Source organism: Rhodnius prolixus, unplaced genomic scaffold (genome assembly GCF_049639745.1).
Source record: "Rhodnius prolixus isolate KJV_2025 unplaced genomic scaffold, Rpr scaffold_6, whole genome shotgun sequence".
Lineage (NCBI taxonomy): Eukaryota > Metazoa > Arthropoda > Insecta > Hemiptera > Reduviidae > Rhodnius > Rhodnius prolixus.
The window spans coordinates 16,638,520-16,655,473 of NW_027411634.1; the positions used below are offsets into that span (position 1 = coordinate 16,638,520).

Below are 16,954 nucleotides of genomic sequence, written 5' to 3' on the forward strand. Positions count from 1 at the left end.
CTATCCATAATGACCTCAAAATCACCTTTCATTACAGATCTTGCTAACACTCGTTTCTTCAAATTTCATTCCTCTACAGCAGCTCATCCCTAAACCTCTCGTAGAACACCTATCTTCCTCCACAATACCAAGGTAATCCTCCAAGGAGATTGAAGAGAAGATGGCCTCGTGATCTTCTCTTATCTTAAGCACGTTACTGGAGTGGCACCACTGGGTGCCTTCTCCAATCATGATTTCCCGTTATTTCTTTTCCCTTTCACCGTATTTACTTGTTGCAACAACTGTTGCAGTGGTAAATTGCAATAAAAGATTTAAAAAAAAAAAAAAAAACTACAGTTTTGAAGTTTTGGAGGGGAAGATAATTAATTTTTCTATGTATTTTTTTCTGACTTCCATTCGCTTTCTCTACGGAAAATTTTTAGGGATTATCGGGTTGGCAGTGAAATTACTTTTAGATTAACTTTCTTCAGTAAGGCTGTGGGACTCCTCGATGTAACAGTACAGCTACTTAGGCAGAAGTTCTAGCTTGATTTTCAATCTTACCTTCTGAGGATCCGGAAATGTAAAATGAGCCACAGTTTTTTCTTTAAATCTCACTTATCAGAAAAGAGTAAATAAATGATTTAGTGTGATGATGTGTAATGATTTAGGTAAAAAGGTTAGATATTTCTTCGTTCTCCAGATCATGGAGAAGATAAAATAAAAAACATCGATTACTCGATTTGTGACTGCGCATTGCACTGAGTTTTGTCAAGCCCAATTTGATATAAATTAAGAAGAAGAAGACCAGTCATCTTGGGCCAAATTTAGATGCGGAATCCGAGCATTTTGCAAGTACATTGCTGAGCATTACACTTGAGGTCGGTCAATAGTTTTACTATTATTATCCAGGACAGCACAAACACTTGAGAATATCAAGCTCTTTTAGTGGATAGTGTAGTGGCTACACTTTTAATTACTTACACAGGCATTTCAAATATGGCTCAAAAGATCATTGCAAAAGATTTATTTCTGCTGAAAGTTTAACAACACATGGAATCTTTCTTCTTACCAGGATGAAAAAATAACTGCCAATTTCAGTCATGAAAGTTATTTTTTCATCTGAAACTATGAATCAGCCACCAAAATTAATGAACAGAAATGTAACTTTCCCATAGAGCCACAGTGTAACCAAATGGTGAGGAAAAACTGTATTGTTTTTTGTTCCAATTAATTAATTTTTGGTTTAATTTATAACTGAAGAAGCAATATCCTTGGTATCAAATAAATCCTTTACTCAAACAGTAATTTATTGACGATTTCAATTCTGGCTAATACGAGGGTCGTTTGAAAAGTCCGTGCAAAGTCAGAGAGATAGCACCACTGGCGCGTATCGAGGTTATGTTTAGTTAGTAGCATCTCTTGGAAGAACACACACCAAGTTTCAGCCAGATCGGTCTATTTCTTTGTGTTTGGCATTCGTTTGAATGGAGGAAGTCGAGTGATTTTCAAAAAATGGACGAAAAAGAATTTCGTGTGTTGATTAAACACTACTTTATGAAAGGCAAAACGCCTCAGGAGACTAAAGAGAAGCTTGATAAACATTATGGTGACTCTGCACCTTCGATTAGAACAGTTTATAAGTGGTTTCAAAATTTTCGGAGTGGCCATATGGGCACAAGTGACGCTGAACGTTCTGGACGCCCTGTTGAGGTTACTACTCCAGAAATCATTGATAAAATCCATGATATCGTGATGGATGACAGAAGAGTGAAGGTGCGTGAGATTGCTAGTGCTGTGGGCATCTCGAATGAACGGGTACATTATATTTTGCATCAACATTTGGACATGACAAAGCTATCCGCAAGATGGGTGCCGCGATTGCTCACGCTTGACCAAAAACGAAATCGTGTGAAGTGTTGCAAGGACGGTTTGCAGCTGTTCCAGAAGAATCCGCAGGACTTTAAGCGTCGTTTCGTCACTGTGGATGAAACATGGATACATCACTACACTCCTGAGACCAAAGAACAATCTAAACAATGGGTTACCAAGGGGGAATCTGCGCCAAAAAAGGCGAAGACCGTTCCTTCGGCCGGAAAGATTATGGCGACTGTCTTTTGGGATTCGCAAAGAATAATCCTCATCGACTATCTGGAAAAGGGTAAAACTATTACAGGTGCATATTATTCATCGTTATTGGACCGTTTGAAAACCGAGCTGCAAGAAAAACGCCCACGATTGGCCCACAAAAAAGTCCTTTTCCATCACGACAACGCACCAGCTTACACCTCAGCAGTTGTGGTCGCAAAATTAATGGAAATAGGGTTCCAACTCGTTTCACATCCCCCCTATTCTCCAGACTTGGCTCCCTCGGACTACTATTTGTTCCCCAATATGAAGAAATGGCTGGCGGGAAAAAGATTTTATTCAAACGAGGAGGTGATTGCAGAAACGAATGGCTATTTTTCAGACTTGGACAAATCCTATTATTCGAAAGGGATCAACAAACTAGAGCAGCGTTGGACGAAGTGTATAAGCCTAAAAGGAGACTATGTTGAAAAATAAAAAAGGTTTACCCCAAAAAATTAAGTAGTTTTTATTTTTGCACGGACTTTTCAAACGACCCTCGTACAGTTCATTGCAAGAGGTTAATGGACTGAATTCGTAAAATACTTACATTTAGTGGTCAGGAAAAAAAAAAATTAAATATTTTAAAAACAGATATGTGCAGGTTGAATTGAATATAAGTTGATGTAATTTTGATTTTAGCAACATATGGCAGATCTAGAACGGTGAGTAACATATAATTTACTGTTGCCATATCTTGCTTGCACTGTGGCAATTTAACATTTGCAAGTATTCTGTTATACCCTGCAGCTATTTTATCTTGTCTTATTTTTTTAATTGCGTAATCAATTAATTCACTTAAAAATATTTTGTTTTTAGCGCAGTTTATCTCTGGTCTAAAGTAAGGGAGTGAAAATTAAGAAAGGAAGATTAAAAGTTTACAAATTCAAAGATTTGTAGTTACTCTTAATACTCGCAGAATTTTGAAAATGAATTCATACCAGAAATGCATTTTTTTTCGTGATCTTCTGAATAACAAAAAAAGTCTCTCTTTCATTGTGTTTATTCAGACTGCATAAATTTGAGATTATGTAAGTGAAATAGCGTAGGGTGATTATGTTAACTAGGGAAGGTAAATCTTTACATAAATTTTATATGAGAAATCATATAATATGAGTAAATGAAAGTAAGTAGTATTAGTAAACAAACTTCTCCAGACTTATCTGTATGTGGTCATAAAACACAGATCATAAATTTGGGCGATACCTACGGTGACCATTATTTTTGTATCAAAAAACAGGATAAGGAGCAAAAAAAAAAAAAACTATAAAAAATATTAATACGTTTATTAACACGAGATCGGTTATTACAAAAGAATGGCCATATAATAGTATAGGTTAGTTTAGTTATTAGTTTTTACATGACGTTTAGCAATCGATGTTTACACTAGTCGACTAGTCTATTCGATCGGTAAAACAGGTTGTGTTTTACGCTAAAGGTTCGTCCAAAGTTAATGTACACAGAAATTTTTTTTCTAAACGATTTTTTGCGAACTTAATTATTATACATTTATACTATATTTTTACATTCAAAAATTAAATTTGAGTATAATTTAAATTTCATTGAAAAACAGTACAAATAAATAAAAAACAGGACATTTATGCTTAAAAAAAAAAAAGAAGGACAGCGTCTTAAAAAACAGTACTGTCCTGCCAAAAACAGTACGAATGGTCACCGTAGTGATACCTCACTTTAAAGAAACGCCCTGTAAAATTTTAATTAAGGTGCGACATCGTTTAGAATTCTTGACAGAAATAATAGAAATTGTTTGAACAGACTTTTTTTTTGGAAATCATGGTGTAAATTACCCATCAGTATCATTGATCATGGCAGACAGAATAGTCATCACCCCAGTCATGGCTCGCCAAATGTAGTTTTTATTTATTTACCTCCATCGCCGAAAAAATAGCATGAACAGGGCCGCATCAGTCTACGAATAGGGTTATTTGGAAGGCGTAAAAGAAGTGAGAAGCGTTGAATTAGAAGATCAGGACAGTTGGAGAACTGGGAATAACAATTTTTGTGGCTAGTTGAGATGAGATTTTTACTGAATGGAATGTTTAGATCGATCTGAATGGTTCTACTGGATACATAGTGAGAAGCATCTGTTATTCGACGAAGAACTACAGATTATACAAATTAAAAGCAATATATATTAGAATGTTTTGCAAAATGCTTCACTTCTAAACATTTTTTTGAACGTCTGTCTAAAATTAGAACTGGTAAATGATGAAGTTTTATGAGTTATTGACATATTAATTAATAAATCTAATAAATATCTAATCGAACATGTCGAGAAAGAGTCCCTACCTTAAAATCGAAGTTATAGCTTCTCAATTTGGTCCTTTAAAGTTTCACTCAGTTCAACGCTGAACTACAATGCAGGATATGCCATTGTTAGTGACTATTGTCACAGACACTTTGTATTCTATCTACAAGAATTCGTTTGCAAATTCTACCCTTCCAAAGTATAACCCTACCAAAGGTTACATAACAAATGACCTTTGAAATCTAAATCAGTCTTCCCATTATGCTAGCAATTTATTTTATCAAAACCCATTTGCCAAAAGAAGTTCTAAATATCTTTTATATGGAAATACTCTCTTATTTTTTAATATCTTGGCCTTAGGTATGCGCACCTTCCAAAATATAAACACTCTACGCATTAGTAAACCAAATTACTAAGTCCTGCTACAACAATTTCTAAATTTCTGTTATGAACCTACAAGTTGTTGTATATATTTTGCTTGGCTCTGCTAGAAATATATAATTATTACCAGTAATTTCTATACAGCGTGAGAACATTGTTCCCTTTTTTTAAATTGTTAATTGTGGCTGAAACAAAACTTTTGCAATCCTTTACTTAGAAAGAATTATTCATAGAAAATATAAATTCACCTGCAAAAAAAAAAAAACATTCTTTGAATGAATTATCCCTTTAAAGAGTATGACAATTGTAAGATCTAATTAGATTATGTAAATGAAACATGAAGCATTAGATTATGTTTTTTACTTTTCTAATTTGCAAATCCGTTGGCAGTTATTTATATTTATTATCATAAAATGTGCACTTTCTTAGTGAATCATCACTTTTCCAAATAGACAACAAATATCAACAGGCAAAGCGAAACCGACAAAAAAAGAAATTCCTTAGCGTAGACTCATTCTATATATTTAACTATAATATATCTGACAATTGTAAATGAATTATTATGTTGGAAAAAATGGGATATGTTCCCTCATATCATTTTCTTTTACGAATTCTAGAAGTTCTAACTTCATCATATTTCAAAATTAGAATTTTAAAACATACGAGGTGTGGCTACTAAATAACGAGACTATGAAACATTTAATTTTAAATTTATACATATTTAGTTATTATCACCTTCAATATTCACCCCTCCCCTATCCCTACAACGCTCCATGCGAATTTACCATTGTTCGAAACAGTGCTGGAAGTCTTTTTCTGTGAACTCCTGTATGACGCGTGCCGCTTTTTCTTTCACAGCTTCAATGGACTGATATCGTGTTCCTTTTAATGCAGATTTGACTTTGGGGAACAGATAAAAGTAACACGGGGCCAGATCAGGCGAATAAGTAGGATGGCTTATAAACTGGGATGTTGTACTTGGCTAGAAACGTCTTGACGAGACAATGCAGTGTGAGCCGGCGCGTTGTCTTGATGGAGAACCCCGTGACTTGTTCTTCCACAAATCGGGGCGTTTTTTACCTTACTCTTTCACGAAGTTGAGCAAGCACCTCAATTAATGTTGATTAATTATAATCGAGATTTTCAACCGTTTTGGACGTGGAAGGGCGGACCCGGGCGGTCATCATCTCCGACGTCTTCTCGGCCAATTTGGAAACGCTTCAACCACTCAAAAACTCGCGCACGTGATAAACATTCATCTCCATAAACTTCTTTTAATAGAAGATAAGTTTCAGTAGCGGTTTTACCAAGTTTCATGTGAAATTTCACGACAATTCGTTGCTCTACTACATGTGTAGTATCATGTTTTCGGCAAAACGAAACTAACACCTCTTACACAGTTTTGACCCTAAGTTACAGTCAGATCCACTTGAAGGACTAAATCCAAATATTGCGTTTCAGCTCCCGGAGATTTTTTTATTTTAAGATATTCTCTCCCTCTCTCTAAACTACTCGAGAAACGATCGAAACTTTAATTAAACATCGAACGATTTATTAACCCTATGATACTTAAACCTGTCTGGACATACTGGTTGTGAAACTTCCAATATCATCCAAAGCTTCCAATAATTCCCATCAAAAACACACTCCGTCGCATCCGCTAATGCTCCTTACTTTCTTATAAAACTTTTGCATTTGGGAATGCATATGGTTTCTGAAGCTGCTACACCTCCCAAAGTTCCACACCTCAATTTCCTTATAACTTAACCATCTAGTTTTCCAACTTACTGTATTGCCAGGAAATCCTATAAGAAGGTTGAAGAGCCAGCAGCCAACATGAAGTAAATGCCAGTGCATAATAGTGAACTGTTCTTCTTTGGAAGTTGCAGAAATAAACAGTAGTTTTGAAAATAAATACAAGTAAAAAAAGAATAGAACAATTATTTTGAAAACACATATCTATAGATTCACAGAAAACCTACAAACCATTAATTTTCAAGCTCAGCGAACATCTCACAACGGAGATTTTCAGTTAAAACTTTTCGAAATATACTAATCTTAATACTTTCCTTACCTAAGTAGGTTAATATTAAAGAATTATTTATTTTTCATATAATATTGGCAAGAATGAAAATTCTTTTTCAGTTTGAAAAAATATTCATGAATTAATATCTCGAGAATTGTATCAATATTTACTGATGCCCAGTTAGGTTTATGAGAGATGAAAGAATAGTATTAAGAAGATTCACTTGGCACTTTTTTAAAGTCACTTTCTAATAAAAAAAAAAAAACATACAATTAATCTCAGTAGAGAAGAGATTAGAATAGGACCAACTCCAGTTAACATTTAACACAAGTAGGGAGCTAAATTAAAAGAAATAAAATATCAATAAGTACAAGAGATTATAACCCATTTATAACCTACAAGACCATTTATAGAATGTGACTTATTGCAAAACTGGGTGGACACTGAGGTTGGAATTTATTTAAGAGAAATAATAAAAGAACATGTTTCATCCGGTTCAAAGCAGTTTCAACCAGATTAATCTGTTAGTATTATTATTAATATTTATTACATTATTATTATTATGATTATTTTATTATGTTGTAATTATCAACAGAGGACGATCAGGTAAAACAATAAATTAAGAGGGTAGCATCTACAGTGTGAAAATAATAACACTGGTAAAAAATAGATAGCTGTGCAAATGGAATACACTAGCGTACATTGAAGAAGATGATTTGTCAATAGCAATGAAGAATTAAGCGGGGGTTAAGACAATGGGTGTGAGATAACTGTTCAGCTGTACAGGACACATAGTTCACTATACTTTCTCTTCATTTTATATATGTATACTATATATAATACTGGAACTTAATTAATATCATTAGTGGACCACTGGTATTGCGATCACAAAGTAATTAAATATTGAAATATTTGTTTGTACTTTTTTTGTACAGCTGATGAAAAAAGTGTGTGGCGTTACTTGAAGAGTGGTAGCTCCGGATAGGCGAGAATGGAAAGAGGAACTCTTACAACAAGAAAAGGAAAAAGAGGCTGGTAAAATGAAATAATACAAGATGTATTTTGAGTAAGAACGGAGCGTACAATACCGCAAGATTATCTGTAAAATTATATTTTGTTCTCCAACACTCCAGTCTAAGAGGGAGTTACAGTAATATTTGAAATACTAAGATTGTGTGAGGAGCAAACCCAATTCCAGACTTGTCATTTTTACAGGCAGACTCTTGAGTAACCATTCAAGACTAGAGTGGTAAACCTTCTTGATATTAATTGGTTGCCAAACAAGATCTTTGTTGTCTAGGTACTAAGCATTCTGATCATTGGTGTGGACAGAAGATAACCTCGCGAAGGTTTTCCTTCCAGATAACCTCGTAGAACCTTTTTTTTTTCAGCTTAGCAACAAATTGCTTTACAGTTCATAATTTTACCTCTTGCTTTATGTTTTTTTGTGTAACTATTCCAACAAGAACGGCTGCAAATCAATGACGGGCTTCTGAAGATAACAAATGAACGAAGTTAGAAGTTCAGTAATGTGATCTCAAGATTGCGCAGAGATCTTTCTTCTCTACTAAAGGAGATGCATCCAAATTTTAATTAAATCTAAATGTATTTTCACCAAAATAATAATCTGGTAAATACAATTATTTATTAAATATAGCACACCTAATCGTAGAAAAGACCAATGGGGAAATAGTTACTCCCTGATAAATCAGGTTTCAATTAAGGTCATAACTCATACTATTAAACATTATTTCCTTTCTATGCCCGAAAATGAATTCTAACTTTCAACTCATTTAAATTATTTCATTCCTCAATTATTTTAACCAAGAAATTAACATGTAATCATAAATTGAATAAAATTAAGTTATACAAAGACTGAAAATTACAATAAATCCAGGAAGATATAGATAAAAAGTTACTAAATAATGGTCTCAGCAAGCAAAAAGGAAAACATAAAATATGAAAGTTGGTGACAAAACGGCAAAGTTTGTAATGAAGTATAATCTTATATAAAATCTGGTGTAAAACTTTAGAGGACTTTCTCTGATTTCATAAATTTCAACTTTCTCTATCTTTTATTCTCAAATTTAAATTGTATTCAATTTCGGAATTTTAACAATATCTTCAGTTATAGTTACAGCTGTGTCCCAAAAGAAAAAGTCCCTAAAACATATTAAGCAATCTCTCAAAACTACATTTCTTTTTGGTAAATCATTCAAATAAAAATGAATTAATAACTCTACGGAGCTGTATTTGAAAAATCAAAGAAAACTATCTATTGTGATATGTTTACTTGATGGTCACTTTTTTAGACAAGACCCATATATGAAATTTGTGATTTTTGCTTGTTTATTGGGGTGACACATTTTGTCTAAGGCACGTGCTGACCTGCTGATAACCAAATTGTCTTCCAAAATTTGGTTTATTCTATTAATAATTCTAAATTTAGTCGTAGCAGGTACTGATAGATAGATAGCAGGAAATCTACCGAATTTTCTCAATGCTGAACACTCATCGGAAGGTGTAGATGCAGAAAAAAAGCCATTTTAATCGCAAGATCATTCTGATTTGAAAAATAAAAACAATGGTTCTGATGGATCAATAAGCAGAGGTTCATCAATCTGACTTCCTTCTGCAAGAAACTCCACAGGGGCAGAATTCACAGTTCACAAATGGTACATACGAGGGTCGTTTGAAAAGTCCGTGCAAAAATAAAAACTACTTAATTTTTGGGGGTAAACCTTTTTTATTTTTCAACATAGTCTCCTTTTATGCTTATACACTTCGTCCAACGCTGCTCTAGTTTGTTGATCCCTTCCGAATAATAGGATTTGTCCAAGTCTGAAAAATAGCCATTCGTTTCTGCAATCACCTCCTCGTTTGAATAAAATCTTTTTCCCGCCAGCCATTTCTTCATATCGGGGAACAAATAGTAGTCCGAGGGAGCCAAGTCTGGAGAATAGGGGGGATGTGAAACGAGTTGGAACCCTATTTCCATTAATTTTGCGACCACAACTGCTGAGGTGTGAGCTGGTGCGTTGTCGTGATGGAAAAGGACTTTTTTGTGGGCCAATCGTGGGCGTTTTTCTTGCAGCTCGGTTTTCAAACGGTCCAATAACGATGAATAATATGCACCTGTAATAGTTTTACCCTTTTCCAGATAGTCGATGAGGATTATTCCTTGCGAATCCCAAAAGACAGTCGCCATAATCTTTCCGGCCGAAGGAACGGTCTTCGCCTTTTTTGGCGCAGATTCCCCCTTGGTATCCCATTGTTTAGATTGTTCTTTGGTCTCAGAAGTGTAGTGATGTATCCATGTTTCATCCACAGTGACGAAACGATGCTTAAAGTCCTGCGGATTCTTCTGGAACAGCCTGCAAACCGTCCTTGCAACACTTCACACGATTTCGTTTTTGGTCAAGCGTGAGCAATCGCGGCACCCATCTTGCGGATAGCTTTGTCATGTCCAAATGTTGATGCAAAATATTATGTATCCGTTCATTCGAGATGCCCACAGCACTAGCAATCTCACGCACCTTCACTCTTCTGTCATCCATCACCATATCATGGATTTTATCAATGATTTCTGGAGTAGTAACCTCAACAGGGCGTCAAGAACGTTCAGCGTCACTTGTGCCCATATGGCCACTCCGAAAATTTTGAAACCACTTATAAACTGTTCTAATCGAAGGTGCAGAGTCACCATAATGTTTATCAAGCTTCTCTTTAGTCTCCTGAGGCGTTTTGCCTTTCATAAAGTAGTGTTTAATCAACACACGAAATTCTTTTTCGTCCATTTTTTGAAAATCACTCGACTTCCTCGATTAAAACGAATGTCAAACACAAAGAAATAGACCGATCTGGCTGAAACTTGGTGTGTGTTCTTCCAAGAGATGCTACTAACTAAACATAACCTCGATACGCGCCAGTGGTGCTATCTCTCTGACTTTGCACGGACTTTTCAAACGACCCTCGTAAAATGTTACTACAATAACCTATCTTTCACCTTCAAAACACTTCAAGCGGAAGCTAAGAAACTGTAACTAATTTTTCGACGAACTGTTTGCTTAGATGTAATGATAATAAGCTTAAATTTGTTTGCTTTTATTTTCATTGTGAGTTACTTAGTTTAGTAATTTATACTTATTTCATATGCTTTGTATTCTTTCACACTATGGTGAAAATTTTAGCATACGTGTTAATCACTGACAAGCTTTGCAATTATGTATTTGTGCAAAATGTTTTGAAGGCAATAAACTCATGTGTACCTTGATAATTTTACATATGCCACCAAAATAACTGCTAAGCAAGGAGGAATAATAATATTTAAAATAAAATGTGAATGCTTACAAGATGAAAACAAATACCGCTGCAACAATACATAAGGCTGCAATCAACAATCTCCAATAACTCATCCTATTTTTTTTTTTAAAAAAGAACAACTTTTACAATTCGAAATTTGATTGAAGCACATTCTTTCAAACTCAAATACTGCAAATGAATGTGAAATCGATTAACTCCATAAAACAAAAAATTGAGAAAAATAAGAAACTAGTATATATTATTTTTTAAAATTTCTGTTAAACGATAGATTCAAATAAACGATGTAGACTGTATTGCTTGAGACGTATCTTTTATCTAACGACATATTAAAAGTAAGTATAAGATGGAATATATCGTTATTATTACGACAATTTTTACGTGATTAAGGAAGTTAATCAATTTGGCAAGTGAAAGAAAATGATTAATTCAAATTCAGTCTTAAATTTATATTTCTATTACAGGAAAACTTCATTACATACAATTTTTTATTAAAGATTTTAGCAAAAATTAGTAATAACTGTTCTGTTACAAATACTACTAGTATTATTACTTAGTTTAAATTGATTCTTCAGCAATATAAATGATGTCTTCTTCGTTAGGTGTATTTGAGCTCCCGTCATGATGATTTGTCCTTAAATTTTTATAATAATCGTGTTTAATAGATGTTCAAGAAGTCGTCAGTTGCGTTGTATAAAGTGATTTAACTAAATTTTTATTACAATTTACATTAGAGTATGGAGTTGACAAGATGGGCTTCTGAAATAAATTATTCATTATTCAATGGCTAAAAAAAAATTGTCATTTAGTAGTGTTAATACTTAATATCAGCAAAATTTGTTTTGATTATTTTACAGTTAGGAGTCAATTAAGTGTTCAGACATTAAAATTTAATAAAATTCAGAAATTTGAGTTAATCGATTTAGCAAGTGAAGCATTCAAATATCACTTATTTGAATTGGCAATTTAAAAAAATAAAATTATTTATTTAATTTGCTTTTAATTTAACGTGCGTCATCATCCAAGGTGAATGATGCCCAGAACCGTTTCAGTGCTCATAAAACTGTAGAGGCTTCTAGGAAGAGAAAATCTAAGGGACCTGGGATATCCCCTGTACTAACCCACTTAGCCTAATCTCTTCTATAATAAATCAATCGACCTTAACATTATTTCTTAATCTTCTCCAATGAAAATACATCCTATTAACGCTCCTCGTCAGTTAGTTTAAGCTGCATTTTGTCATAAGTTCATATCATTACTAATTATAGTTTTTTTTTTTAATTTTTTTTTTAATGACTAAAAGATCATAAAATAATTATAAAAATCAGCGCGGAAAATCTAAAAAAATATATATGTACGAGGTGTGTTCAAAAAGTAACGGGAATTTTTAAATTTCGCGGGTTTCGAGAGTCTGATTGTAAAATTTTTTTTTTTATTATGTTGGTACACATGCCCCTGAAGTACGATAAAATTTTCAGTAATATTCATTGTTTACTTCTTAAGTGGCAGCCGTTAAGGTTAGACGTGTTTTTCGAGCTTGGCGATTTTTGTTTGTTAAAAAAAATGGATCAAAGAATTTGTATTAAATTTTGCGTAAAAAATGAAATAAAGTGTAATAAAGTGTGTGAAATGTTAATAAAGGCATATGGTGAGTCTGCTATGAGTAAAACAAGGATTTACGAGTGGTATAAGCGTTTCCAAGATGGCCGCGAAAACGTTGAAGATGACGAACGACCTGGACGTCCAAGCACATCAACAACCGATGAAAACGTGAAAAAAGTGAAAGAAATGGTTATGAACGATCGCCGAATCACAATCAGAGAAGTCGCTGATGATGTTGCCATATCAATTGGCTCATGCCATGAAATTTTTTCGGATGTTTTGGGTATGAAACGTGTGGCAGCAAAATTTGTTCCAAAATTGTTGAATTTCGAACAAAAACAGCGGAGAATGGAAGTTGCTCAAGAGTCACTCAATGAAGTCGACAACGATGCGGATCTACTGAAACGTGTTATAACAGGTGACGAAACATGGGTTTACGGATATGATGTCGAAACTAAGGCTCAATCGTCCCAGTGGAGGCATTCTGGATCGCCAAGACCGAAAAAGGCTCGACAAGTGCGGTCGAATGTGAAGGTTATGCTCACTGTGTTCTTCGATTTTAATGGCATAGTGCATCATGAATTCTTGCCACAAGGTCAAACAATCAATAAGGAGTACTACCTAAAAGTTCAACGCCGTTTGCGTGAAGCAATCCGAAAAAAAACGCCCGGATTTGTGGCAAAACAATTCATGGATTTTGCACCACGATAATGCACCTGCTCACACTTCATTGCTTGTTCGTGAATTTTTGGCCAAAAACAAAACTTTAACGATGCCCCAGCCTCCATATTCGCCAGACATGGCTCCATGTGACTTTTTTCTATTTCCAAACATAAAGAGAACATTAAAAGGCCGTCGTTTTACAAGCATAGATGACATTAAAAGCGAATCGCTGAAAGAGCTGAAAGCTATCACAAAGATCGAGTTTCAGAAGTGTTTCGAGGATTGGAAAAAGCGCTGGCACAAGTGTATTGTATGCGAAGGGGACTACTTTGAAGGCGACAATATTAATGTAGATGAATAAATAAATATTTTTTTCAAAAAACGAAAATTCCCGTTACTTTTTGAACACACCTCGTATAACACCTAATGGAATTATTATTTGAAAAACCTCCCACAAAGTATCACGTCTTCAAATATATTCATATTTTCAAAGCAACTTCCGGCAATTCACGTGTCTTGCACCTTAACAACTTATTATAATTCACTAGTGTAATAAGCGCAGGTGGAAGACGATTCGGTACTTATTGTTACATTTTATTACTTTAAGCACTGACGGTCATTGGTTAGTATAAAGTCCTTAATTATTACAGTTTTGTTAATTTTTAAAATAAATGGTTATTAGTAGGCTTAATATCCATATTGGTGCTGTCTAAACAGCATTGATGAATATCTAAACAACTATCAATCTAAGTTGGCTCCTGGAGATTAATTTTGAATCATATCTTCTTATAGGTTAAAGAAGATGAAACTTTATGACATTCAGTTAATAGGCCGGATAGAATTTAAGTTATTAAGAAACGATTCTCTCGAAAACTAAAAAGAAGGACGCAAACATCTAAGAGATATGGAGTACACAAAGCTATTCATTCGGAGTAATAGAGTTATGGTACAAAACGAAAGGAAAAAAAGCTTATTATAATATGTCCTAGGGTTGTTGAAAGCATGCTTTTTATGAGGAAAAGAAGAAGTGGGATCGTTAAAAACGATTGAAATGGATTAACAGAGGAAAGAGAGTAAGTCATGTTATCGTGGAACGAATAAGGAATGACAATGTGTTGAAACAGAAAATATCGAAGATCTGAACCAAGTGACTTCCCAGGAAAGCTGGATCTTGAAGGGTGTCTAAATGGATCTCACATGCCGGGAGAAGGAGTGAAGGTCAAGATAATGTGGATCACGAAGTGGAAGAATTGAATTGATCGGCCGAATGTGGTTTCTGAAACCTGAGATTAAAATGATCTTGGATGGTGCTGCAAAGGAAAGATTTATAAAGGCAATATGTAATTGGTTATGTTTGTTTGAGCAAGAAATGCTGTCGCCGAGAAACAGTAGAGAGAGGGTCTTATTCTAGACTAGGCTGAATTCCCGGTATTATGCCTACTTTAAGGCACGAAAGGTAAAAAAAAAAATCTACAGGTTGTTCCGCCTTAAGAGGGTTCATTCCCTGTGGAGGCTATGTCTAAGAGGAGAGGATATGGATACAGTACGTAAAAGCGACCGATGGTAAACCCTAAGACCTAGTAAAACAGCGTGGATTATCCAACTCGAAATACAAGGGGTCGACACAATAAGCCTTTTGGTCTTCAAAGGGTAACGTGAGCAATCTAAAAGCCATTGTGCTTACAAGTCAGTAGAAAGTAAATATGATATACCTGTTAGCAAGGGTTATTTAGAAATAGGGAGATTTGCATTTTTTCGTACAGTCAAGCGGCATTGAAGGCCCTCTCTTCCTTCAGAACTACCTCTTCCCTGGTCTGGGAATGTAAAAAAGGCCCTAGATCAACTGGCTCGGCACAATAAAGTCCGACTGGAGTGGGTGCCGGGCCATGTGGGGATTAAGGGGGAATGAAATAGCTGATCAGTTGGCCAGGAATGGAGCTAGTACTCCATTCATTGGCCCAGAACCAGTCCTGGGAATCACTAAGGGTGCAGTTCGTGCGGCTCTCAGAGATTGGATCTGGAGAGAACATGAAAAGTACTGGGTGATGCTTCCTGGGGTCACACACAGCAAGAGTGTTATGCCCTTGTTGTGCAAACAAAGAACCAAAGTGACTCTAGGTTTGGGCAGGAATCAGATCACTCTGATTACAGGTCTATTAATAGGGCATGGCAGGTTCAGAAAGCACCTGCACAAGGTAGGGCTTATTAGCTCGGAACCGTTGTGCAGATTGTGCCAGGAAGAGGAAGAAACGGCCTTTCCGTTTCTGAGCTACGATATTTTTGATACCTTGAGACCAAAGGAGATTGTAGCGCAGAAGGAACTGGTAGAGAAAGCCCTCAACCTTCTTAGAAGGAGAGGTTTCATCTACTAGACTTAAGGGAAAGCACAATAAGCCTCTTGGTGGCTGCGATGCCGTGGGGCATGGGTCCCGTCCCGCCGTTCAAATCTAATCTAATCTAGCAAGGGTCATGATCGCTAGGGTGCGGCATGAAATCTAAGGCCAGAACTGATCATGCTACAAAACCACTAATGGTTAAATCCCAGGACTTCATAGAGAGAAGCTGACATTTCTAGACATGCAGATTGTACAATAAGCCTCTTCTACTGTAATGCCTTGGACCTATCCCGTAATTCAATTAATCAATTAAGTAATTAAAGTTATTCTTTTAATAATTAAAATTATTCACTCACACATTGTAATTGTTAATCATTAAAATACAGATGTAATAATTGCCAACATGACGAATCTCCTTCCATATAGCTTTTACACGGTCTCCTGAGTGCAGGAACAGCAGTTTATCTCAACTACTCAAATGGAAAGTATGTATGTAAGAACGGTGCAAATTTCTTAATTAAATAAATAAAAAAAAAACTAGATCCTAAATTGTTTCCTTCTTCTACAACAATAATTCTTCACAAAGCGATTTTCCTTCATCTATTCACCTTGAATTTGTTGCTAGTTTGATATTTAATTCCTGTTCAAATATAAAAGGAAACGAGAAATCGTTTCGAACTTTCCAAACTAGCTAACTCAGAACAGATATGTCTGTTGTCCAAAAAAAATCTTTTGAACATTTAGTTGGTATAAACTATAAATAGGTCTGACGCATCTATGGAATATACAATACAATATACTTACAGGAATGAAAGGAACAATAAAACTCAATGAGCTCAATATTTCCCGTTTTATCACCAAGAGACATTACCGAGTTTGGTGCAACTAAATAACTGATTCTGAATATCAACATTTATGGTTATAGTATATATCTGAACTGTAACCTCAATGAAGGTTTCAAGTAAAAATTTATTGAAAGCATTACCAGCTGATTTGATGGGTCGTGGATTTAGTGACGAGAATTTGTTCCTGCTTTTCCTTTGATTCAAGTTTCCTTTTTGGCTCTTCTTCCGTGAACTTTTTAAATAGTTGAAATGATATAGTTACTGTTATTTTAATGATTTGTGGGAATAAAAAGTTGACCTTTTTTTCTTTTCCTCCAGTAATGTTATCAAACATAGATCTCATCAGATTTGCACGTCACAACCTTTTCTTTTTTTTGCATGAAGAAACCGAAAACCAGAGCGACAC

General features: G+C 34.9%; 1 protein-coding gene and 1 long non-coding RNA gene across 3 annotated transcripts in view; both read right to left on the reverse strand.

Annotated features, from left to right (window-relative positions):
• Positions 1 to 16,954, reverse strand: part of LOC141460916 (sodium-independent sulfate anion transporter-like) — a 174,801-nt gene that overhangs the window by 135,264 nt on the left and 22,583 nt on the right. The window lies entirely within an intron of this gene.
• On the reverse strand, positions 11,552 to 16,668 carry LOC141460406 (uncharacterized). Its single transcript, XR_012461985.1, has 3 exons — positions 16,508 to 16,668; positions 16,060 to 16,173; positions 11,552 to 11,861 (listed from the first exon to the last, which is right to left on the reverse strand). It is a non-coding gene; the product is annotated as an uncharacterized lncRNA (long non-coding RNA).